This window comes from Agelaius tricolor, unplaced genomic scaffold (genome assembly GCF_023055355.1).
Source record: "Agelaius tricolor isolate 1412-34295 unplaced genomic scaffold, bAgeTri1.0.p SCAF_21, whole genome shotgun sequence".
NCBI lineage: Eukaryota > Metazoa > Chordata > Aves > Passeriformes > Icteridae > Agelaius > Agelaius tricolor.
The window spans coordinates 11917346-11943376 of NW_027269281.1; the positions used below are offsets into that span (position 1 = coordinate 11917346).

Below are 26031 nucleotides of genomic sequence, written 5' to 3' on the forward strand. Positions count from 1 at the left end.
ACTAGGGGGCAGAGCTGGGGGTCCTGTGCTCATAAGAGCAGTGGATGTATACCCTGTGTTACAACTTTCGCGTTTTACAGTCTTGGGGTCTTGGTTCCAGCTGAGGTCTTTACTCAGGGTGAGGGGCAACAAAGGTTCTCAGCATCTCTGCAGGCTCGGTACTTTGTTCCTCACGTCCAGACATCACTCTGATCTCTTACTTCTGTGTTGGCTCGTTGGTTTTCGGGTCTTTTCGGTAAGTTTGGTGGGGTGGCTTCCCATGGCATGCTGGTCTCGAGATTATTTTGCATGCCCTCTGATGCCCCCCCCCCCCCCCCCCCCCATGTCCCCTCCTCTCACTGTCCGGGGAGAAGGGCTATCAACTTAGCTTTAGGCAGGGCCATACTGATACAAAAGGAGCAATTAACTAAAACGACCGGTGATTACAATAACAAACAGGTAGAACTCCACCTTGGCAGCAACTGGTTTAACTTGTTCACTCTGCAAACTTTTTTTAAAGAATTGGCAGACTTTTTACTTATAACACCATGGCTGCCTCTGCGTCCGCCCTGGGCTGCTGGCCGGCCGGCACTGCCATGGCATGGGTTTGCCAGTTGCCGAGAAGCGGCTCTCCCCCGGGTTCCATGATTTTCTCTGCCCCCCCTCCCCCACAGTTCCACTGCTGCGTCCGCAGTGAGGGTCTGCACTGGTTTCTGCGAATCAGGAAAACACGCCTCAAAGAAGGCAAAATCCAAGTCCTCCAACTCGCTTGGGAAAATCTCTAGCTTAAGCTTTCCCGGGACCGGTGGGGGTGATTCTGGGGATCCAGGAGCCTCAGGAGACACTGGGGACACTGGGGACTCTGGAGATGATGCCAATTCCTCCCACACCTGTTTGGTAGGAACTGTTTCTGCCCCTCCCTGATTGGTAAGGGCAACTGACGCTTGCTGCTGGCAAGATGACTCCCCTCCCCCCACCCTTGGGGGGATACTTGCTGCTTGCTGATAGCTCCCGTGGAATTTCGCGAAATTGCCTCTAGCATTACCCTTGCTGGGGATAAAAGCTTCATGGCCGTTTTACCTTTTTTCGTTGCCAAATGATAAAGGTGTCTGTTGGTGTCTTGCCAAAACCCAGGCTCAAACAACAGACGGGATTCTGAATGTGGGCAATTACAGCAAACCCATTGCATGGGGTCTCTGAGTTCTTTTTCAGGGATTTCCACTGGATAAGTGGCCGTCACACTCCGTAGGGCTGACAAAATGCTAAGTTGCTCCTGGGAGTATGTTGCCCCCATGTTCTCAATTTTGACCTGTCTTACCAAAAGCTGGGTTGTCTGCAAAGTCAATCCGGATGTTGTCCTGTTCACTGGCCAGCAGCTCACAGGTGGGGAACTCCCAGGCGCCTTCCAGGTTTCCTCCTTTCCGGGTCGAGTTTGAAGCTATTTGTCCCGGCAGAGGTCGGGGTGTCTGTTCGGGAATTCCTCTCTGTTGATGTGCCTTTTCTTGGGCTGGGATTCTGTTCAGTGGTTTGGACATGAGTCTTCTGGAGCCCGAGCCCCCTCGTGCCTACCCAGGGAACGCCAAAATCTCGGGGATCTCTGTGGTCATGATGACCCCGAGATGTGTTAGAGAGTCTCTTTTCCCAGCCCGGCAGCCGAAGAAGGAATCAGGATTCTTCTGTTCTTGTTCTCAAGGTTGTTTATTATTTCTCATCTATAACATTCTTTCTCCGACCCGCCGAGGTCTATCTGGCAGGACAGGTTGAGGCACACTGACCGCCTTCAGAGGTGGTGTTATCTTTTATACTAAAAACTATGTGTAGATTATTTACAAAAATTTTCCAATACCTATCACCTCTGTTAGACAGTTTGTCTCTGCCCTAAACCAATCCAAAAGTGCCACCATCACAGCAGAAGATGGAGGCCAAGAAGGAGAAGGAGAAAGACTGGACACGCCCAGATTCCTCCATCTTGCCTCCTGAACCCCCATTCTAAAAACCCCAAAATTCTACATTTCACCCTGTGATAAACTATCATTCTACTTAAACTTTCATGGCTTGTGAATCCTCATATAAGGTTGGTAATTGTTCCGAGGGCTAAAATCGAAGGCACGGGTGTTTTTAACTCTGTTCTAAGGTCTCAGAGCCCCCTGTCAGGGTCTCAAGTCCTCCAGGGCAGCCAGAAAAATTTCCTGGGTTCCGACACTCAGGTATTTCTCAATATTACTGATGCCAAGGATTCCTCACTCAGGCTCAGCACCTCTGTCCTAGGGTGACGTTATGATACTTGTATCCCCATTCGTGTGTTCTGCTTATGCTGGATATTATGTTCTGTGCCTTCACAACTGGCTCTGAAGAGCAAATGTTTTTTTTTGGCTTTGTTATCAGCCTGCTCCCCCACAGCTGGTGGGACACAGAGACGGGGCAGTACATAGTGCGGCTTTTGCTTTTTGCTTGGCTTTTCGCTTTGCTCTTGCTTCTGCTTTGCTCCTGCTTTGCTCTTGCTCTTGCTTTTTGCTTCTCCTCATTAGTTAGTTTAGCTAAGCAGTCCAAATTTTTCCCTGGATTGTTTTTCCTTTCCCTTTTTTGGAACTACTCGAACCTGCTCCAGTCTGGGACCTGGGAAACACCGAGAGTTTGCACCTTGTGGCCTGCAGCAGTTACCCCCAGCGCCGGAAGGACTGATAACAGAGCGACCACTCCCAATAGAGACTTTCTGAATTTGTCATCTTTTTCAGAGCGGTGAAAGAGTGTTGTCATCTGGTATTGTTCATTTTGTGTGCTGGGGGGTGTTTTTCTTGTTAAATAAACAGGTTCTTTCTACTTCTTTCTGAGGAATCCTTCCCGAACCAGTTGGGGGGAGGGGCTGTTTGGGTTTGCTTTCTGGAGGGGCCCCCTTTTGGAGGTTTTCTCCCAAATTTGCCCTAAACCAGAACAACCTCAGAAGAGTATCTGCACAGCTTCTATTAGGAGTTCTGCATTGAAAGCAATGCAGCTGTTTCCACCCTGTTCAGGACCAAAGACACTAAGGTCTATGTAGCCTTAGCTGTTGCAGTGCTGGCACAGTTCAGTGTCCACCAGTTTCTCAAATGTTGAGAAGCATCATAGAAAGATAACTGATATTTTGGTTGCCAGAGTCCATCCAGGCTCACTTCCACAGGCCTCTGCACTGGTGCCAAGGAACTAGAAATTGGTGGCAGCAGCATCAATAGCCCCAGCTGTATGTGTGCTACTGGAGACAGTGACAGAGGGAAATTGTGAGGTGAGGGAGGAGGTAAGGAAGTGTGCACTGACACCAGGGTTTGACATGGTTATTAACCTGGCCTAGCAAAAATAAACAAAGCCAGTTTCACCTGCATTGATTGTATGAATTAAATAGTCATGGAGACCTGGAAAGGGCAGTGCAGATGGCATGAGGACATACTCTGCACTACTGTCTGTATTCTTTTGGCTTTTACACAATTCAGTGTTTCTCTTACCCCATTTGTTCTGAATAATTGAGAGTTAACTATAATTATCTTGTTTCAAATGAGCTTGTAGGCATGCATAATTGAATTTCTTTTATGCTTTAGCCTTGTTTTCATTTGCAATGGGTTTTTTTATTTATTAAATTGTTTAACACCTATAACATCTATTTTTTCTTTAAATACTTTGTTTTCTTGCCATGTTTTGTTTCATTTACATGTAATAGAGGATGATCTTTTGATTGGAACGCTTCCTACAATTGAAAAGCTTTGTGAGACACCACCAGGTATTGTACTAGAAGCAGATTTCCATGTTAACAAAACATTTTTATGCACTACAGTTAATAATATGGTATTTATTTTGAAACAAATCTCTTCAGCTATTTCTGATTTCTGGCAAATACAAGTAGCTTGAAAGCTCAAGTACATAAGTTATATGTTGCTGAAGTCACCAAAACTTGATATAGACACTTTTATACAACACAATTTTCCATCTATTCCCCCCTCCCCCACCAACAAGCTGAAAATTAGTCTCTCTTGATTCTTCAGTTTTTCATTACTACATTCTTGGAAGAAAAATAAATATATTTTTACTTTGACAATCTTCATTCTCATAAGACAAGGAGATAAAACCATTTCTGTATTTCTAAATAATACAAGGCTTTGAAGATACAGATAATAAAGAAAATATTTTAAAATACATTTCATTTTTATGGCAGCAGTGTAGCCAAGACAAAAATTTCCTGAATCATTGTTCCTAAACTGAACTAAAACAATTTAATCAGACTTTTATTTGCTCTTTTTGTGGCCAATGATGCTGTCTTTTATTTTGCACTTTGGCAACTTCTTTGAGTGTGGCAATGCAACTGTTTGCACGTTTGTGTCATTAGCTGTTGTGTCAGCACAGCTGAAGGGCTATTAACAGTGGTTGGGGCTGAGGAAGGTGGCAGGGCATCAAAGCCAGATTTGCTGGTGCTGCCAAAGGTCTCAGAACTGGACCTGTGAGCTTGACTGCAGCCTAAAATACCACGAGTCCACCTTGGCACAGCTCTTTGACATCCTGTCCTGAGAACTTGCAGCAAGCATCTGATACAGGCTGTTTCACCAGTGGTACAAAAAAAATTTAGTAAGATGCTTTCTACTACGCTATTGCACTAATAAAAAGATAGAACTTCAAGTGCTCTATCTTAGTGTCAGTACACATATAAAACACTACTGAAAAGTAAAATCCCATAACAAATGCTTTTGTCAATTTGCATTTGACATTTCAGTAATTTCAAAAAGCTTTAGCTGAGGTCTGAGTTACTTTTTATAGTTATGCATTGTAACTTTGTTGTGCAGGCACAGACGCGTGAAGGCTGACACTGGCCTGGTAATTATTTTTCTTGTAAACTGATACATATTTCCAGGTACCTCCAAGGTACTCCCAGAATCTTTACTAGGTAAACATTAGAAAATTAGCAAAATATTTCTCCAACAATTTCTATTTTGAAATTGCAATCTTTGTTGTCTGAAATAGTTAAAAGAATGTTCAACAGTTCACTTATGTGGGGTAATATTAATGTATGTGCATTTATGTTCATACATACTCCGACTGAATTCTTTGTATTTCTGTGACTATTTTATCATTCATTTTTCCATACTATAAGCATACAGTAGGGACTTTTTTTAAAGTATTGTAGTTAACATCTAATTTTCTTTGGATCTGTTGACTTCAGTTTCATCAGTAGCCGTTTTAATGCAGTGTTCCTTTGTCTCATCTGTATTTCCTTGTGTCTGTCCATTTACAAAATGTCATATTGATAGTTTTGTTTTTCTATGCTGCTAAGCAGTGTTTTGATGGTGTGATTGTACTGTATTACATTTATATTTTTCAACATGTTTTTCAAGTAATATTTCAGACTCTGCTGTGACCATGATGGTAGTAACCTCTCATAAAAATGACAGGTGTAGTCAACCATTCTGAAATCTGTTGCTAAGCTTTTTGAAAATTAAACCTATACACTGTATGTATTCTAGGTGTTTTACGTGGTCCCAGCCCTGTCAGACTTGGAAACCAGGACATCATGCCTGTTGCAGCAGCCCTTACTGAATCTGTTAATGCCTACTTTAAAGGAGCAGATCCCACAAAGTTAGTTAAATAGTAAATTATTTTGAATGTAATAAGTTACAATAAAAGAATTCACTGTTTGTACTTTTAATATTTTGGGGAAAAATATATATACATTAGAAGGTGGATTCACAGGGGTTTTCCCCTGATATAACTGACATCAGTGACTTATCACTTTCTATTTGCCTGCATCTGACTAAGTGTTCATATATCTCTGCTTTACAAAAATGCATTTAGTAAGAAAAACAAAAATAAGAAGGGTTTCTACTACAGTCAGGTAGGTGCTGCATGTAAATTTGGACAGCTTAAAAGTACCTCATTCCCTCTGTCATACTGCTTGATATACTACTTAGGCTTTGCTTAAGCATAGTTCTTCTGTGTTTTCAAAGCCTGAAAAATAACCCCCCATACTACTGTATGCTTAACCAGCTAAACATTTTTCTTCTTTCTTCTGACTTCCAAGTTGAAAGTGATAATATATTGTCATTGTGCCACATCACCCTCATTTGAAATTGATTTTAGAATCATAGAATATGCTGAGTTGGAAGGGACCCATCAGGATAACTTGAGTCCAACTCCTGGCCTTGGACAGGACCACCTCAAGAATCACACCATGTGCCTGAGAGCATCATCCAAACACTTCTCAAACTCTGTCAGGTTTGGTGCTGTGGCCACTTCCCTGGGGAGCCTGTTCCAGTGCCCAACTATCCTCTGGGTGAAGAACCCTTTTCTAATATCCAACTTAAACCTCCCCTAACACAATTTGAGGCCATTCCCTCAGGTCCTGTCCTGGCGCTGTCCCTCCACTTCCCCTCATGAGGATATTGAAGACCACTATGTCTCCCCTCAGTCTCCTCCAGTCTGAACAGACCAAGTGACCTCAGCCACTCCTCTTATGGCTTCCCCTCTAGGCCCTTCACCATCTTCATGGCCCTCCTTTGGACTCTCTTATAGCTTAATGTCTTTCTTATATTGTGACACCCAAAACTGCACACAGGTCTCAAGGTGAGGCCACACCAGTGCAGAGCAGAATGGGACAATGCCCTCCCTTGACTGGCTGTCAATGCTGTGCTTGATGCACCTCAAGACACGGTTGGCCCTCCTGGCTGCCAGGACACTGCTGACTCATTCAACTTGCCATAGAGCAGGACCCTCAGGTCCCTTTCTGTGGTGCTGCTCTCCTGCATTTCATTCCCAAGTGTATACACACAACCAGGGTTGCCCCGTTCCATGTGCAGAATCCAGCATTTGCCCTTGTTAAACTTCATACAGTTGGTGATTGCCCATCTCTCTAATTTGTCAAGGTCTCTCTGCCTTCAAGGGAGTTGACAGGTCCTCCCAATTTAGTGTTGTTGGCAAATTTACTTAGTATTCCTTCGAGTCCTGTGTCCTGGTTGTTAATGAAGATGCTAAAGAGAACTGGGCTGAGGACAGAGCCCTGTGGAACCTCACTAGTGACCAGTCACCAGACTGATGTTACTTCATTTACTAAAACCCTTTGTGCCTGACCCATGAGCCAGTTGCTCACCCATCACATAACATGGTTATCCAGATGTGTGCTGGACATTTTGTGCAGAATGATCCTGTGAGAGACGGCATCAAAAGCTTTGCTTGAAGTGCAAAAAGATTTTATCTACTGACTTTCCTGGATCAACTAGGTCAGTTACTTTGCCATAGAAGGAAATCAGGTTTGACAAGCAGGACTTTCCCCTCATGAAGCCGTGCTGGTTGCGACCAATGACTTCATTGGTCTCCCACTGTTTTACAATACCTCCCAGAAGAATCTTTTCCATGATTTTACCAGGTACTGAAGTGAGAGTGACAGGCCTGTAGTTTCTGGGGTCCTCCTTCTTGCCCTTCTTGAAAATTGGGACAATGTTATCTAGCCTCCAGTCAGATGGGACCTCTCCAGATTCCCAAGAGCACTCAAAAATCACCAAGAGAGGCTTTGCAATGACATCAGCCAGCTCTTTGAGGATTCTCAAATGAATCCCATCAGGCCCCATAGATTTGTAGGGATCCAGATGGAGCAGCAGATCCCACACAAGTTCAGGGTCGACTGGGAGATGATAATTCTTGCAGTCATGGTCCTTCAGCTCAGGGTACTGAGACTGCCTTGGTCCATCATCAGTGTCTTAAGTGTTAAACACCTCTGCCTTGTCCATGCCCCTGTTTGTGAGGTGACCATCATCATCCTGTAACAAGGCGATATTATTTCTGCACTCTTTTGACATTAAGATATTTGAAAAAACTGATCATCTAGTTTTATCTCCCATGCCATGGGCAGGGACATCTTCCACTAGACCAGGTTATTCAGAGCCCCATCCAGTCTGGCCTTTAACACCTCCAGGGATGGGGAGTCCACAACCTCTCTGGGCAACCAGTTCCAGTGCCTCACCACCCTTAAAGTAAAGAATTTCTTCTTAATATCTAACCTAAACGTACCCTCCTTCAGCTTAAGACCATTCCCCCTTCTCCTATCACTACATGATCAAGCAAAATGTTTCTCTCCAGCTCTCTTGGAACCCCTTCAGGTACTGGAAGGTGCTATAAGGTCTCTCCAAAGCCTTCTCTTCTCCAGGCTGAACAGCCCCAGCTCTCAGCCTGTCTTCATAGCAAAGGTGCTCCAGCCCTCAGAGCATCTTCATGGCCTCCTCTGGGCTCGCTCCAACAGGTCCACATCTTTCTTGTGTTGGGGGCCACAGAACTATATGCAGTTCTCAGATGGGGTCTCACAAGAGTGGAGTAGAGGCGCAGAATCATCTCCCATGACCTGCTGGTCATGCCTTTTTTTTGATGCAGCCCAGGATACAGTTGGCTTTCTGGGCTGTAAGTGCACACTTCCAAGTCTGACTATTTTCTGCTTTGAAATCAGCTCATCAGATTGTAAAAGTATGATTGATTTAAAATTAATATGAAAACTAGGCAGTTAATGAGTTGCAATAAAATTGATATTTTCATTCTCTTCTAGATGTATTGTGAAGATCACTGGTGATATGACATTATCATTCCCAAGTGGGATTATTAAAGTCTTTACCAGCAACCCACCTCCAGCAGTGCTCTGCTTCAGGGTAAAAAACACAAGCAAACTAGAGCACATTCTTCCAAATGCACAACTCGAATGCAGGTTTTGTATTTTTATTTAATATAATAGTAAAGTACATGAATTTTAAAATGTGAATTCTTGTATATGTATATCAGAATTCTCTACAATCTTGATTTGCTTATACATAACTTAATTTTCTGAACTAATCTTGTTTAGCTAGGTTTTTTTTCACTGCTACCATTAAAAATTTCAGGGATTACTGGACTTGAAACTTATGCTGAATATAACAGAAAACAAAAATAGTTTTTACTTTTAGCTGTGTTTTTACACACGTTTAATAAATAAAATGGTTTAAGAAACTATTTTAAAACAACCAAACAAAAACCATTTTTCTAATCAAACTATATGAACAATATAACTAATATAACTTCAGAGAAAAACTGCCAAAAATAGGACACATTGTCATATGGGTTTCTTTATACAATAATAACAATGGTTTCATTTGTCAGTTATCAGCATAGGTTTTAAAGTGTATAATTTCTGTGGTAGATCAGATCCATTACAAAACTGTACCTCTCAAGTGTATAGCAGCATGCTTAGGAGAATTCTTAAGAAGAAAAGCTGCTGGTTGAGTAGAATAATAAAGTAATTGTTTGGACATCTTTTCAAAAAAAAGAAAAAAAAATCAGATACCTTTCAGCTGAGCACTTTCCATTTCATTTATTGGAAAAATTATTTGAAACAATCAAAATACATGTATCCATTCTTTTGTATTAATTTTATTGCGATAATTCATACTTAATGTAAGGAATGTTTCTTACAAAATTAAATTTATTCTTTGACATGACAGTTTATAACTGAAATGTTAGAAGAGCTGAGCTGTATCTGACAGTGAATTCTACTGAAAAATTATACTTTGGAAAAAAGTGAAAATGTCTAGTATTCTTGTCTGAGTATTGTAACACTTCACCTCTAATTAGAAAGGATGCATGTACTGGATATTTATGAAATTAAACCTATATGATAATAATATGACATTTCATATACTGCAATGACTATCATTTGCTTAGCATTTATAGAGATGAACCTTTTTAATGTGACTGATACTTGTGGAGATGTCAGAAATTCTGAAAGAGAAAACAGAAGGATTTTGCTACTGGTTTCATTTGTTTACATTTTGGAAGGCCTCTGTTATAAGTGTTTATCTACATATTTTACTGAAAATGGAAATTGCATGAATGGCAATACTGTATTGAGATCCAAATTCTAAGTAAATTGGACAGGCTACTGGTATGTAAATAACTGTTCTGGCATATTCAACCCATTGCAGTCATATTTACTGTGTTCCAGGTGCTTCTTTTCAGCTTTCATTCTGCATGCACTTTCTGCATGCCTCCTTGGGGATTGGTGTGATGCCTTCAGTTTTAGCTTTTATATTTTTCAAATCCTGTACTGAATTAGTGTATAACTCTGAACTGCATATAAAGTGTTTGTAAGCCTTCTTCACATTTTGGTCAGACAAAACAATCTTTCCAGGCCTGAGAACCAAGGACACTATCTGCCTCAGGCCCCAGAAAGTATAAACAAAAGTGAATTGAGGGAGAGCAAACTGCGGGAATGTGACTTCATTACCTGAAGCTATACTTGGACAATTAACCTCTGATATGCAAATAGTCCAAACTTATATCTCCTCGAAAAACTCGTGACCATCATCCATCTCAGGTGTAGCCTCTGCGAGGCTTTTGCACTGCCCAAGGTGTATCTATTGAAAGCCTTTAATAAATACCTACTTTAACTCTCTCTATCCTCTGTTTTAAGTAGCCACTCCAAGGCATCTGGTGCAGTTCCTCTATGTATCCACAGATGATCTGTGGAGCTCTGATTCTTAAGTTATTTGAATTTTGCTTCTGAATCAGTTTTCTTAAAAGCTTCATCCTTATTAAAAGATAAACCTGATGCCACCAGAACTGAAAATATTCTTGAGTTGCAAAACACCTTTTCAATGCTCCAGTAGTTCCCGACCAAGATTTTGCTTCTGTAGTCATGTGCACTCTTAGCTACATATAGAAATTATATAATAAATTGTTACTAAGATTAAATGTAGCTATAAGTATCTGAGAAACTTTTACCTGAAAATATTTTGAAAGCTTACACTATAAATAAGTGAAAGTGTGGTAACACATTCAGCACAAATTTTAATTCAATGCATTAGTGAAGCTGTCATAACAAAAGCTAGTAATGATTCTAGGATTTATTCCAAATTGGACAACATTCCTCTTCAAACACCACTTTCTTTCCCACCTCCCACACATTCTCATGGCACCTGACTGTATTAAAATTGGTTTTTATTAAATGTAAAATCCAAATTTGGCATTCACTCCATCTTGTGAAGCAGATAATCAGTGCAGGAAACTCACTGCTCAACAACCTGGATGGAGAAGTTTTTTGAGCTACAACAAACAGTTAATTTGTCTTAATATTTAGGAAGATACAATTATGTGTTTTAAAGCATTAGAACAAATTTTTCCTTGGAACAATAAAGAAGGGGAAAAATCTAGTCTTAATTTTTTAGACATGAGAAATAATAAAACTCAGTGTTGATTTTTGATTCCTACCTTTCTTTTTCTTTGTAGTGATCAGTCACAAAGTGACTCTAGTACTAAGGATTTTTGGATGAACATGCAAGCCATAACTTTTTACCTCAAGAAATTATCAGAACACAGTCCATCTGCATCCTATTATAATGTGGATGTTTTAAAGTATCAGGTAAACACTTTTTTCCCTTTGGATTTTTTTTAAGAACTCTGGTCTATACAGAAATTATAAGAATTGTTCCTTGCCTGTTTGAATGCAGATGAATTGTCATCTCTCATCTAGGCCCGTTCTGAGTGCATCACTGTTTTCAGTGCCTGGGCTCTGCCAAGGCTGAGTGAATTCATGTTATGTCTTCATGACATTCCCTGTTCATTCATGACCTGTTTCAGCTTGATGACACTTTGATCCAATTCATGTGTGTAAGCTTCAAACACTATTTGTTAATGAAGTTAAGTTTTTCTTGACTTTAGGGGGTTTGGTGAGGATTTGAGTTTGTAATTATATTCTATTTTGATTTTGTAATTGTATATTTTTTGAATGCTGTAACTAATAAATTGTAATATATGGAGATGCATAATATTCTCACCTCTCACAATATAAAGAAACAATTTATCCTGGGAACCACTTAGAGGCACATGAAAGTCAAGAATGTCATTGAGAGTAGTCAGTATGGCTTCACCAAGGGAAAGCCATGCTTGACCAATCTGATAACTGTCTGTGATGAAATGACTGGCCTGGTAAATGAGGGGAGAGAAGTGGATATTGTCTACCTAGACTTCAGGAAGGCTTTTGGCACTCATCCTTATAGAGAAGCTGATGAAGTGTGGGCCAGATTAGCAAACAGCAAGGAGGATTGAAAACTGGCTGAACAGCCAGGCCCAGAGGATGATGGTCAGTGTCATAAGGCCTAGTTGAAGACTAAAAAAAAAACTGTTTCGACTAATGAAAGCCAGAACAGGAATGAGCCTTGTGGGCCAGAGCTAGTTTAAACCTTTTAAAAATTATTTAAATAATTAAAAAAAAAAAAACCAAAAAACAAAAAACAACAGGAATTACTTTAGGCTATAACAATCTTCAGAATTCTAAGATTAAGGGCACAGAGGTCAATTGTTCTGTTGGTCATTTGTCAGGATTTATACTCATTGCCATCTTTTCCTAATTCTGCCCAAAATAGGAATATTTAATTAAGACCTTTCAATGGTTTGTTCTTTTACAGGTATCTTCAAATGGTATCCAGTCCACTGCCTTGAATCTTGCAACTTACTGGAAATGTAATGCTAGCACTACTGATGTGCGAATGGATTATAAATATAATCCAGAGTCTATGAATGTGCCTAGTATGCTGTCTAATGTGCAGGTTGTGGTACCAGTAGATGGTGGAGTAAAGAACATGGAATCACTTCCACCTGCAAAATGGTAATATTAATGCTTTTCTTTTTATTATTTCAAATTAATTTCAGAGTATTCATTAGTGTCAGCCTGAAAAATGTCACCAGAAGAAACAGATAATTTTTTTCCTCTTGATAAAATGCATGGTGTCAGATGTTTCAGACATTGTCTGGTCCAAAACAGATCATGTACAGCCAATTCACATAGACTAAAATGAGATTATATGCACCCATTCCAACTGTGCAATAATACAAACATTTCTGAATACAAGCATTTCTGAAATTTCCAGTGTTTGCTTTCTTTTTGCCAATAGACAGGATAGATATTTTAAATAACATGATTTGAAACAAAAATATCTTAATGGCTAAAAACCATATATATCTCTGTGTGTATGTATTAAACATATCAAGATATATAGGTTATATAGAGAGAGAGTAGAAGAAATGCAGTTCTTAAAAATATTTCTTGGTGGTTCTAGCTTAAAAATTGGCCTATAATTGAAATAATTTTTAAAACAAACTTCAGTAGATGAGGAGCTCTTCACGAGCCTGGTAGCACTGTCTCTCAGATAAAGTGTCATGCTGATCATTATATGACTCATACCTACCTGGTCCCACCTTCTAAGCCTGCAGACCATTTACAGCAGCAATTGAAAGTGAGACATCTAAGAAAATTGTTTATACAAGTTTGTGAAAACAGCAGAGGATATCAGGGCTAGGCAATGTGACATACTTGGAGCAAAAGGTAAACAGAATTCAATCACTGTGCCTATGGTTTGGCAGCACATAGGTACTTGCCCAGCTGTAATGTAATTCCTGGACTGTTTATTTTCAAGAGGAACAAGAGGGTCATTTCAACATGAAGGTTAAGAGGGCAAAGAATACCAAGTTTTGGGAAGTCAGGCTTTGTTAACCTTATTACTTATAGATGAGTTTACCTTATAAACCAAAGTTCAGAAATAAAATAAGCCTGGTGTATTTATCAGAAAGGTTCTGATGTTTCTGAAGGCAATACATTTAAATGTGTTAATTGAAAAAAGTGGTAATACAATATCATTTTAAGTGGAAAAAATCCTGTCAAGACAGAATCTTTCTTGACTTGGTATTTCAAGGGAGCAATACTTTTAACCAAATCACCTGAAGTTTATTCTGAGCAAAGGCAGGTTCAGTATCTTGCCTCCCCAACTTGACTAGAACTTTTGGTGAAGCCAGTGTCCCCCCTCCCTGCTCAGGCTTCTTCAACAAACCCCTCAGTTATGAAACCTGAGTGAGGGCAGGAATGCCGACTCAGAACACTTAGTGCTACCTAGAAAGACTCAAAACTTAGTGACAATTTCATTTCAGATTCATCAGAGTAAGGGACTTGAGCCCCATGTATTCTCTCTTTTATCTAGGCAACTACCCAAGGCTGGAATTTTGAGCCTTGAAAGCAGACCAAAAAATACACTCATGTCCCAGGCAGCTCTAGTATGTGTCTCCTACTATATGCTTGTTCTAGTGGGTTGGGTGGTAGAGTTTTGGGTTTTTTTACGAATAAATATGTCGCAGACATCTTTCATGAAAAATCCTTTCTTAGGATTTTTCCTTGTGAGAAGCTGCAGTTTCAGCAACCAAAAGTAAACAATGGTTATCTGCTGCTGTGGAATGCAACAGGTAGACCTGTGATTGGTCTCCTGTGGATGTTTGGATTTACTGACCACTCATGACAGAGCTGGCTCTTGCTCTGTCTGAGACACAGATCTTTGTTATTCATTCTTTTCTATTCTTAGCTTAGCTAGCTTCTGAAGAAACCTTTCCTTTCTATTGCTTTTTAGTATAGTCTTAATGTAACATATATCATAAAATAATAAATCAAGCCTTCTGATCATGGAGTCAACATTCTCGTCTCTTCTTCATCCTGAAAACCCTTGTGACCACAGTCACATAAATATTTTCTGATTCAACCTCCTGCAAGTAACCACTACCATCTATGCTACTTGCGTGAGCATTTCACTCCTGCTACACCAATGCCAAGGAGAGTTTCAAACCTATCATCCTTCATGCTGCTCACAGCTTTAAAAGTTGTAGACTTTCCTTTGATGGAACAGCTGTAAAATGCTGAAAGAGTTTAAATGCCCTGTCATCTTAGAGATTATGATTCTTGGTTCCCTTTGCTTTTCTTCCCCTTTACAGCACCAGAAGTTAGCTTAAACCCTGAGTCACTTCTGCCAACTTCTTTTACTAGAATGGAAATGGAATAAAATTCACACAGCCAGGAGTCTCACATAGGGGAGAACAAACAGTAGTGCTCCCTCTCATACTATCATCATGAAGCATAAAGACCCAGCTTTCAAACTGCTTCCAGCATTTTTGGCCTGCCCTTACCTTTTGAGACCACAGAGGGTTTTGAATTGTGGAGCCATAACCTGGGCATAGAACAGTGTTAACTGTATAAAAATGTGCTATATATGTCTGAGCTCTGCTGCAAGCTCAGGGGTAATGCAGGTATGTGACTGTGGTCACAAGGGTTTTCAGGGTGAAGAAGAGACGAGAATGTTGACTCCATGATCAGAAGGCTTGATTTATTATTTTATGATATATGTTACATTAGACTATACTAAAAAGCAATAGAAAGGAAAAGTTTCTTCAGCAGCTAGCTAAGCTAAGAATAGAAAAGGAATGAATAACAAAGATCTGTGTCTCAGACAGAGCAAGAGCCAGCTCTGCCATGAGTGGTCAAGAAATCCAAACACCCACAGGAGACCAATCACAGGGTCTACCTGTTGCATTCCACAGCAGCAGATAACCATTGTTTACTTTGGTTGCTGTAACTGCAGCTTCTCACAAGGAAAAATCCTAAGAAAGGATTTTTCATGAAAGATGTCTGCGACATGTCACCTTTTTTTATTTAGTTAAATTAAAAGGAAAAAGTGTTTGTAATTTTCTCTGCTGTACTCATACCGAAGAAAAAGACAAACACTTGACAGGTTATCTGTTGCCAATCAAACTCCACTCAAGTGCTCCTGTGGAATGCACTGGGAATTTCTTCACCTGTAGAACATAAAAGTCTATCATATCACTAAAACAATTTTACAATATAAGAAAATGCAAAAACAATGCAAAGAAAATTCAAGTCCAAGCAGCTGAGTTTCAGGAAAAGTCCATGGTCTGAAGATGTCCCTCTTTGCCATATCTGAAAGTTTCTTTTGGTCCTGAAACAGGCTTGCTACAGAAAAAGTCCATCAATAGTTATCAAGAGTCCATTGACAGTCTTCAAAGAATTTTGAGAAAGTTTCTGAAATGTCTTGCCACAGCCCTTATTGAACAACTTGGGCTGAAGCCAATCCCTGGCTCCTCAATGCCTCTGCTCAATCTCAATGCCTCTGAGCTGATGCCAGCTCTTTCACCCTTTTTTATTCAATAGTTTTTTTTTTTTTTTTTTTTTTTTTTTTTTTTTTTTTTTTTTTTTTTTTGTCGGAAAGAGCAGCAGCAGAGGAGCCAGAGAGAGGCCCTTGGGGGCCCTGGCCCATGTGGAAGGATCAGGAACCCCAGACCTGGCCCACAGAAAGGTGGCCCAGGACCAGAAGGGGGAAGCAAAGCCCCCAAACCCAACAGGAGGCCGGGAGGTGGCCCTGGCCCAAGCAACCAAGGCAGACAGCCCAGGCCCAGCCCCCGAGGCAGGCTCTGCATTGGCACAGACCTGCACCCTGCTGCCAGTACAATGGCAGAAGGGGTGACCAAACGCTTCCTTTCCCCAAAATCACCGAGGCATGCCAGCAATGGGAAGACAGAAACTGTCCCGAGAAACTTCGTCTCGGGTCTGGGGATGTCCTTTCCCCACAGCAGACAAGCGATGCTCGCTTCCTGCTGTGCCCTCTGCCTCTGCGATGCAAATGCAACAGGTGTTCCTCCCATCTGCCTCACGGCCCCACCGCCACCCCCTCTGGGCTGGGGACCAGGGGCAGAACTTTCGGGACCCACCTCCCCCTCGCCGCTGGGGCGCGCGAGGGGCGGCAGAGAGATTCGCATCCCCCAGGGGGAAACCCCGGACCAAACACCCCCCAACCCGCCAAGAATGCTGATCTTGAAAACAGGCAGCCGCGCTGCGCCCACAGCCAGCTGTCGGGCCATGCCTCCTCCACGGAAGGACAGGCTGACGCCCTCTTCCCCTGTCCCAGCTCCCCCCGTAGGGGCAGCCCCGGGACAACCCGAAAAACTCGGGGAGGAAGCCACGCTGGGTGCAGGAGGCGCCGCTGCAGCTGCCGCCGGCTCCAGGGCAGCCTCTGACGCAGACACGGAGGACGGAGTCCCCGCAGGGGCGGGCAGCGGGGCCGCCTGGGGAGGCGGCGGGGGCGGCACGGGGTCGGCAGCTTCTTCTGCGCTGGGCTCTGACATCGGCCGCGGAAGCGCAGTCGCAGAAGGCGGCGGGACGGCCGGGGGGAGCGGTGGATCGCTGTTGCCCAGCAACATCGGCGCAGCAGCGGGAGGCGGTGTCTCTGAGATAGATGCAGGCAGGGAAGCCGGAGGAACCGCGGCCGGAGCCCCCACAGGCTCTGCCGGAGGGACGGCCGCGGGACGGGCCACGCGGGGAACCGCCCGCACCCGCGGGGCGGGTTGAGGCGGCGCTGGCCGGGGCGGTGCCCGTGGCGCTGGCCGGGGCGGCACCGCCCACTCCCATCCCCCCCGAGAGCAACGGGAGGGGGGAACAAACGGCTCCGTCTGAGCACGGTCCGAAGACGCAGTAAAAAAAACTTCGGCTGCGGGCGAAACTTTGCCCCCCCACTGCGGTTCAGGGGGGCTGGAAAGCAGCAGAGCGTCCCCCTCCAAAGGGTCTTCCCCCGGAATCGGGGGGAACGGGGCTTTGCCCTTGCAGTTAGCAATCCAGGGAAAAACAGCTGCTCTCCGTTTCAAGACTAGAAAGAGCAACAAAAAGGTTGGATAAATCGAGGGGCATCCGAACCCCCGGTATAAAAAGAAATGGAAAATGGAGCCCATACACTCCCAGACAAACACATCAAGGGCATATAGCACATTCGTAAAAAACCCAAAGAGCTTTGCCCATCGAAAAAACTCATAGAAATCTGTTTCCAACAGGAGAATTCCATCCTCTTCACCCCATTTTTGCCAGAGGGCAATAAGTTTCTCCTCTGAAGGGGAGAATGGAACCTCATCCTCTAGGGGAGAAGTCCTCCAGATGAGCAGCCACAAACTGCGAATGGCCTCATCTTCAGGAGGGCAAAACCCAACAGTACCTTGTGACAGTGTCCAGGACTCTCTGGCTATCTGCACGGGTCTGCTGAGCTTTCCGAACATCTTCCTGGAGGCTTTTCAGAAGGTTCTCTTTGTGGTCAGCCTTGCTGAGAACTCTGTCCAAATTCGGATCTTCAGTTCTTCAGCTCCTGGCTAGAATCCACTTCTGTGGTCACTTGTGAAGCAACCATCAATGCCACACATTCAGGGATTACCCAGTGCAGCAATGCTCCTCTGGTGGTCTCACCAAGTGATGAGTGTCCTCCTCAGTCGGGGTCACCAATTGTGACTGTGGTCACAAGGGTTTTCAGGGTGAAGAAGAGACGAGAATGTTGACTCCATGATCAGAAGGCTTGATTTATTATTTTATGATATATGTTACATTAGACTATACTAAAAGCAATAGAAAGGAAAAGTTTCTTCAGCAGCTAGCTAAGCTAAGAATAGAAAAGGAATGAATAACAAAGATCTGTGTCTCAGACAGAGCAAGAGCCAGCTCTGCCATGAGTGGTCAAGAAATCCAAACACCCACAGGAGACCAATCACAGGGTCTACCTGTTGCATTCCACAGCAGCAGATAACCATTGTTTACTTTGGTTGCTGTAACTGCAGCTTCTCACAAGGAAAAATCCTAAGAAAGGATTTTTCATGAAAGATGTCTGCGACACAGGTACACCGTTTTGTTTTCTTTTTTGCTTGGTATAGTTTTCCACAAACTCACTTTAAAATTATGAAATATTTTTATAAACCTCCATTGAGAGATGTAGGTTATAGGCTCATGGTTTGTAAGGTACCAGTGTAAATCTGGGAAAATAATATAAATAATTGAAATTTTAAAAATCGATGCTTATAACTAACCTTCCATTGCCTTACAGGAATGCAGATCAGATGAAAGCTTATTGGAAAATATCTAGCATTTCAGAGAAGTTTGAGAATGGAGGCAGGTTGAACTCTTTTGTTTTCTTGCACAGACAAATGATAGCAGTAAAAAGGTAATAATTTTAGCCTCTATGCCTTCATGCCTGTTTACACGTGCCATATCCTGTTTATCAGTTCACCTTCTTTTCAATGAAATTCCTCCTTTCACCTTCTTCTCAATGAAATTCCTCCTGAGTGATTCCATTAACAGTGAGATGTAAAAATATTAACTGATTATAAAAAGCAAAATAGTGAAGCCCCTTCAAATCAGCTAGTGCCACTAAAACAGTTTAGACTGGGCAAGGAAATAATTACATCAGTGCTAGTTGGAAATGAGCAGTTATTGAAAAGGAAATATGTTTAATATCTGTATTCTGATTTTCCACATGCTAACAATTGAGATAAAGTAGAAAGAGGTAAGTGGAAGAACTGGGGAAAAGAAAAAAATCCAAAAGTCCTGCACTGAGATAGACTCGACTATAGACAGTTCTTCACCAACATTTTTATTATTTTTTTATTTTGACCATGTACAACTCCAGGAAAAAAAAAAAAATCTATGTACATCTGCTCAGAGTGGTAATTTATATAGCATTTTGTAAGGTACCAATAGTTGTCCTTTGCCCAGCTGCCTTTCCCTGAGGTCCAGTTAATGTCACAGCCATTGCAGGTGCAATGTTTTTTTGAAACACTTGAATATATTTTTCCAAACTTACAGTGAAAAGAAGTTCCAATTTATCCAAATTATGACAGATCTATTGAAGAAATAGAGTTTAAGCCAAGAACAAACCATTGCATAAAACAATTTCATTCATCAATTCCTGCTTTTACTCTAGTAACGTTTCAGTTACTAGCTTTCCTCCTCACTTAGCAGTTCCTACTGACTAGTTGTTTTAAATAAATAAAAATACTTGACTTGCACTATTCCATTAATTCATTGTTTAAATCTCTTTTTTCCCCAGCATATTTTGCAAGAACAAGAAGAGTCTTGTTTAAGAACTAGAAAAAGAGACCAACAATAATGTTGGGGGGTTTTATGTCTTGCATTGACTACAAAGGTGTACTTAAAGCAATTTTGAACTATTACTACTTTATAATGGTACTGAAGTGAATTTTGCCATTGTCTATAAAAAGGAACTGGTTTTTGGGAAATGTATTTTATCAAACCTTGCATTTATTAGAAAAATAAGAATTGCTTTCCTCTTGCTAAATTACTGTTCATCTGCATTTCTTCCAATGGTTTTGTTCACGTGCATTCATCCAGGCAAATCGTGACAGCATTTAAATATTCTAATGTACTTTAAAATCTGCTAAAGAAAAGTACTACATACAAGATAAACCAGGAAGCATAAATTATGAGTATAGGGAACAATCAGGTATTTAATGTAATAGGAGACTACCAGGCTGATATACACATTCTTCTAGGAGTATAATCTTGTAGAAATGTGTATTGCTTTCCTCTAAATCATTCACTAGTCAGTGTCCTAAACAGAGTATTGGAAAAAGAGAGTTGTACTCTCATCTCTTCTGAAAATCTCTATAGGACTGCCACTAGGAATAGCTCTTAAAGATCACCATGTCAGTTCTGCTCCTTACTACTAAAAATTCTGAGAGATAACCTTGGTCATGAAAAACAACTAGCCTTTCAGTTTTGTTATTTTTATAGGTTCTGGATCACTCAGAGCAAAATTTGAACTTTCAGAAGGATCCAGTAAACCAGCGACACTTGCAGTGCAATTCATTAGTGAAGGAAGCACCCTTTCAGTAATAGATGTAGAGCTAGTTGGCACTGGCTACCGACTTTCCCTCCTTAAGAAGAGATTTGCCTCTGGTAAGACACTGATGTGCTTACATATTAAAATTAATATGATATATAGTGCTAAATTATACAGTATGAAACTCTTTATTAAGTGATGCATAAATTATTACTTTTCCTCAAAAATGTGGCTGAAAACTGTTTTACTTTTTTTTTTGTTTTCCGTAGTTAGTCAAATTGCTGCTTGCAGAAAACTAATGAAAAAATATGGTTTATCTACCCATTGCAAAAATCCTACCTTTATTTTTCAGGATGGTATATGGCAAACTGCTGATTAACATGTGGAAGTCATTGCATCAAAGGAGTACAAGAAGTTTGCTCTGCCCTCTCTACTTTTCAAACACTATTTTAATATGCATTAATTTTTTTTAAATGTTGATCTACTCTGAGGTTTAATCATCAGAACAGAAAATGCACTTTTTAAAGTAATTTTGCAAACTTTTTATTACTTTATAATAGCACTGAAATTAACTAATATTGTCTGTAAATGATCATTAATTGTAGAGAGCTTTTTGGATAATTGGTTAGCTGAGAAAGGACATTTCGATGTGATACCAATGGATAAGGATAGGGGAAACAAGCTGGGAACTGAGCAACCAGTGTCCAATCACTGACAAAGGTCACAGTGACCTTCTCTGAAACGGGAAGACGGGGGAGAAAATCGCTTGCCAGAAAATGTAGTTATCTTAGGTAGAAAAGTTAGAAGAATGTAAACATAGAAGCAAAATAATTGTTAGAAGATAGAAGTAGGTGTGGTTGATCTAAGTGTGCTTTAACCAATAATGAGCTCAGCTTTTGTAATATGTATAAGCTTCATTAACACCAATATAAAGGTGTGTGGGTTTTCAATAAACTTCGGGATTTGCTATTCACGCATATGGTGTGTCGCATTTCTCCCGCCGTTCAAGACAAATGGTGACCCCGGACGTCTTTCTGCGGGAATAGCCACGGTCGGCGGCGTGAGCGGAGTCAGGTCCTATCGCAGCTGAGGACGGCAATAAGCACCGCTGAAAAAGGGAAGGTGCCGTGCCCTGGGTGACCCCAGAGGGGGGCCCGGCTGATACGTGCTGCCGGAAGCCTGAAAAGAGCTGCAAGAAGGGCGCTGTTATCGTTTAACTTGGATAAGGAAAGGCAAGCAGCATATGATTTATTTACTGATTTTCTACGAGGGCGTCAGGTGAAGGGCATAGATTTACAGAAAGAGCTTTCTGGGTTGTTAGCTTATGGGTGTGCACAGGGGCTTTTTTGTAATCCGCACACGGTGCATGAATTGTCAGAGTGGCGTATATTTGGGGATAAGCTGTGGCAGGCAGTCATAGATGATGATAAGACCGCGAGAAAGTGGGGGAAGTTATGGCGTGTTGTTCATGATGAATTGCTAAAATACCAGGCAGAGGAAAGAGCTGCCCGGCAGGCCAGCGCAGCTCATGAAAGGAACAGGAGTTATGGGGACTGGTTTGGTTCCCTGCTGCCTCCTGTTACGCCCACTGTAAATCTGCCGCCGGCATCGCCTTGTACTTTAAACGGCAGTTCCCCACCCCCATCGGCGCCTGCTCTAAGCAGCATGGCCCCGCCAGCTTCGGCGCCTGTTTTAAGTAGCATCCCCCCACCGATTTCGGTTCCTGCCCCATATGGTGGTCTGCCGCCAGCACCGGCATCTGCAATAAGCGGCGGCTCCCCGCCAACCCCAGCCCCCGCTCCAGACAACGGCTCCCCGCCGCTACCAGTTCCTGCTTCGGGCAGCAGCCTCCCCCCCCCCCCCCCCCCCCCCCCCCGCGTGTCCTCCGGCCGAGCCGTCCGCGCCGCCTGTCCCGGTGTTAAGCCCTACACCTCCTCTGCTTAATGGTTCTCTCGTCCCCGGGTCGGACAATGACCTTGCAAGGGCCGTTGCTCAGCAGCGAAGGGAGGCATGGGCGGCGGTAGCTAAAGAATTTATGGACACGGGGGATGAGGAGGCAAGATCGGCTGCTATGGAAATGGCTTGCCCGGTGGTTTATTCTCCCGTGGCGGGGGGAGGGTTTCAAGCCACAATAACTGCCCTGGATTGGAAACTGTTATCGCAGTTACGATCCATGGTTAGTCAATTTGGAGTAACTAGTGAACCCACAAGACAAATGCTGGATTACATCTGGGGCACTCAGGTTTTGCTGCCGGCAGATTGCAGGACGGTAACACGGCTCATGTTTACTCAACACCAACAGCTTTTGTTTAATGCCCATTGGCATGCGATTTGTCAGCAATGTGTCGCAGTGGTACGGCAACCAGGGGACCCGTTATATGGGGTGACCCTGGAGGAGTTAATGGGGTTCGGGCCGTTTCTTAGAACGGAGGCACAAGCATTAATTGGGCCCGAAAAGTGCAGGGAGGCTATGCGGTTAGCACGTTTAGCTATCGATAGAATTAAGGATCCGGGAGGAATTCCTTCTTACATGGGGATGAAGCAAGGTACGGAAGAGTCATTCGGAGCTTTTATAGACAGGGTAGCCAGCGCTATTGAATGAGCAGGAGTCCCTGAGTTCATGAAAGGGTCCATGCTTAAACAGTGCGCACTCCAAAACGGCAATCAGCTTACCAAGAATGTGATAAATACCCTGGGAGCTAATTGGTCTATAGAGGAAGCTTTAGAACGATTAGCTAATGTCCCGCTGGGATCACAGGCAATGTTAGTAGATGCTATTAAAGAGCTAGGGGTCGGGTTACAGAAGCAGGCAGAGTCTTCCCAAAACCAAGTACTGGCAGCCCTCGCCCCGCTCCAGGCAGCAGCAATCAATGCTCCACGAGCTCCCTCAACTAGCCGACTCAGATGCTACCGATGTGGAGGAATGGGACATACGCGACGGGACTGTCCCGCCGTCAGTGTTTGGTGTAAAGATTGCCGCCTGGACACCCACAACACCGGAGTCTGCAGACGCCGCTCGGGAAACGGCAGAGCCAGCGCGCTCGCCAGCCGCCGCGTCCAGACACAAATAGCAGCTGTCACAACTTCGGCTCAACCTGCCTCCAGCCCGCAACTGCCGGGAGCCTTGGACTAGACCTTGAAGCAGCAGCAACTGTGACTTTGATGACTACTCGCCCGGAAAAGGTTCCAACTGGGGTAAAAGGACCACTCATTATTGATGGATTACCTATGGGAGCTTTGCTTTTAGGGCGTTCCTCGGCTACGATGATGGGATTATTTGTTTTATCTGGAGTGATAGATGCTGATTACACAGGAGAGATTTCTATTATGGTGCATACTCTTTTTCCACCGATGCGGATCGAAAAGGGACAAAGGATAGCTCAATTGATTCCTTTGCAACAATTGGCTAAAACTTTATCCCCTCGTCAGGCACAGTCCAGAGGATAGCATGGATTCGGTTCAACGGGGGGCCTTGCCTTTTTGACAATGAACTTAAATGAACGGCCAAAGAGCACTGTGATTTTGGAATATCAGGGCGACAGGCAAACCTTGGTAGGACTGTTAGATACTGGCGCAGACTCCAGCATTGTGAGTCCGGATTTTTGGCCCCACAATTGGCCATTGCAGTCAACCACGATGCCAGTAACCGGAGTTGGAGGCCTGACACTTGCAAGGAAAACACCCATGCTATCTGTGACTGTTGAGGATAAAACTGTACGGGGTGTTTTGTCAGTTGTACCTTTGCCTCCTACTGTGCAGTGCCTCATCGGTCGGGACATTCTGGCTCAGATGGGTGTAGTCTTGACAAATGAACACCCTTTAGGCTAAGGGCCATTGCATGGACTTTCCCAATCCCATTAACCTGGACCACGAACACTCCGGTATGGGTTAAGCAGTGGCCTTTAAAAAGGGAAAGTCTCGAGCAGGTTCACATGCTGGTATACGAACAATATAAACAAGGACATTTACAGCTGTCAACAAGTCCATGGAACACGCCCATCTTTGTGATTAAAAAGAAGTCGGGAAAGTATCGCTTAATACATGATTTGCGAGCTGTGAATGAACAGATGGAGCCAATGGGAGCCCTACAACCTGGTTTACCTAACCCGGCTATGCTACCAAGGGACTGGCCACTTTTGATTATTGATCTGAAGGACTGTTTTTTTACTATTGCTCTGCATCCTCGAGATACTCGGAGGTTTGCATTCACTCTGCCGTCTTCAAACAGGGCAGAGCCGGACAAGAGGTTTGAATGGGTATCTCTTCCCCAGGGCATGCGCAACACCGCCACCTTGTGTCAACTTTATGTCGACGCAGCTTTACAACCCTTGCGACATGCCTGGCCTGGCACAATCATTTACCATTATATGTATGACATTTTATTTGCACAACCAGAACCTTTTGCACGTCAACAAATTCAGGCAATACATGATGCTTTGAAGCTCCATGGACTGACTGTAGCTTCTGAGAAAATTCAGTTATCTGCACCGTGGAAATATTTGGGGTGGACACTTACTGATCAAATCGTTACCCCTCAGAAATTGCAATTAAACATTAAATTACATACATTGCATGATGTTCAGAAATTACTGGGGGATCTACAGTGGCTTCTCCCCATTGTTGGCATCCCTAATGACCTCTTAGATGAGCTTCGACCTTTACTGAAGGGGACTGATCCGGCACAGCCTGTTCGTATAACCCCTGAGCAGGTTGAGACACTGCAGCAGATATTGGACTGTGTTACACAAGGTAGTGTTCGCAGACGTGATCTCGACCTTCCCATACAGCTGACGGTTTGGTGTGGATCAAAATTTTTACTGGGTGCACTTACTCAGCATAACAGAAAAACGGGGGAGTCATGGGCCTTGGAATGGATATCTCCTCCACTTCAACAACATAAAACTCTTCTTCAGAAAATTGAAAGTTTAGCTGATCTGCTCAGAAAGGGTCGTGAACGGACAATACAGATTATGGGAAAGGAACCTGATCAGATACAGATACCAATGAAAAAGGATACATTGACATGGTATCTGGCAAACAGTATGGAGTTACAAGAGGCCCTGTTGGGAGCCGGTAGCGTGACTGCCACTGATGATATTCCCAATGTACCATTGAATTGGGTAGGACAATGGGGTTGGATTCAATGCCCAAAAAGATCACTGAAGCCCTTATCAGATGCTATAACTGCCTACACTGATGCAGGAAGAAAATCCAAAACTGCTGCAGTGACCTGGCAAGAAAAGGGACAATGGCATCATCACATACTCCGAGCTACTGAGATGGACACTTTACAAACGATGGAGCTATTGGCTGTTGTATGGGCCATGATGCATTTCTCTGGACCTCTTAACATTGTAACAGATTCTTTGTATGTTGCAGGAGTGTGTGAGCGAATAGAGGATGCCTCTATAAAAGAGGTTCAGAACAAGAGGTTACATGAGCTGTTTATGCAACTACAGAGAGCAATTAAGCTAAGAAAGCATTCTTTTTGTGTTATCCATATCAGAAGTCACAAATGGGATATTGGTTTGGGAGAAGGTAACATGCGGGCAGATAAATTAGTCTCAATCACACAAACAACTCTGATTCCCAA

The 26031-nt window shown here is 42.8% G+C and overlaps 1 pseudogene; it reads left to right on the top strand.

Moving 5' to 3' along the window:
• Nucleotides 1-21528, top strand: part of LOC139599008 (F-BAR domain only protein 2-like) — a 257111-nt pseudogene extending 235583 nt beyond the window's left edge.
• Nucleotides 21529-26031: the final 4503 nt, after the last annotated feature.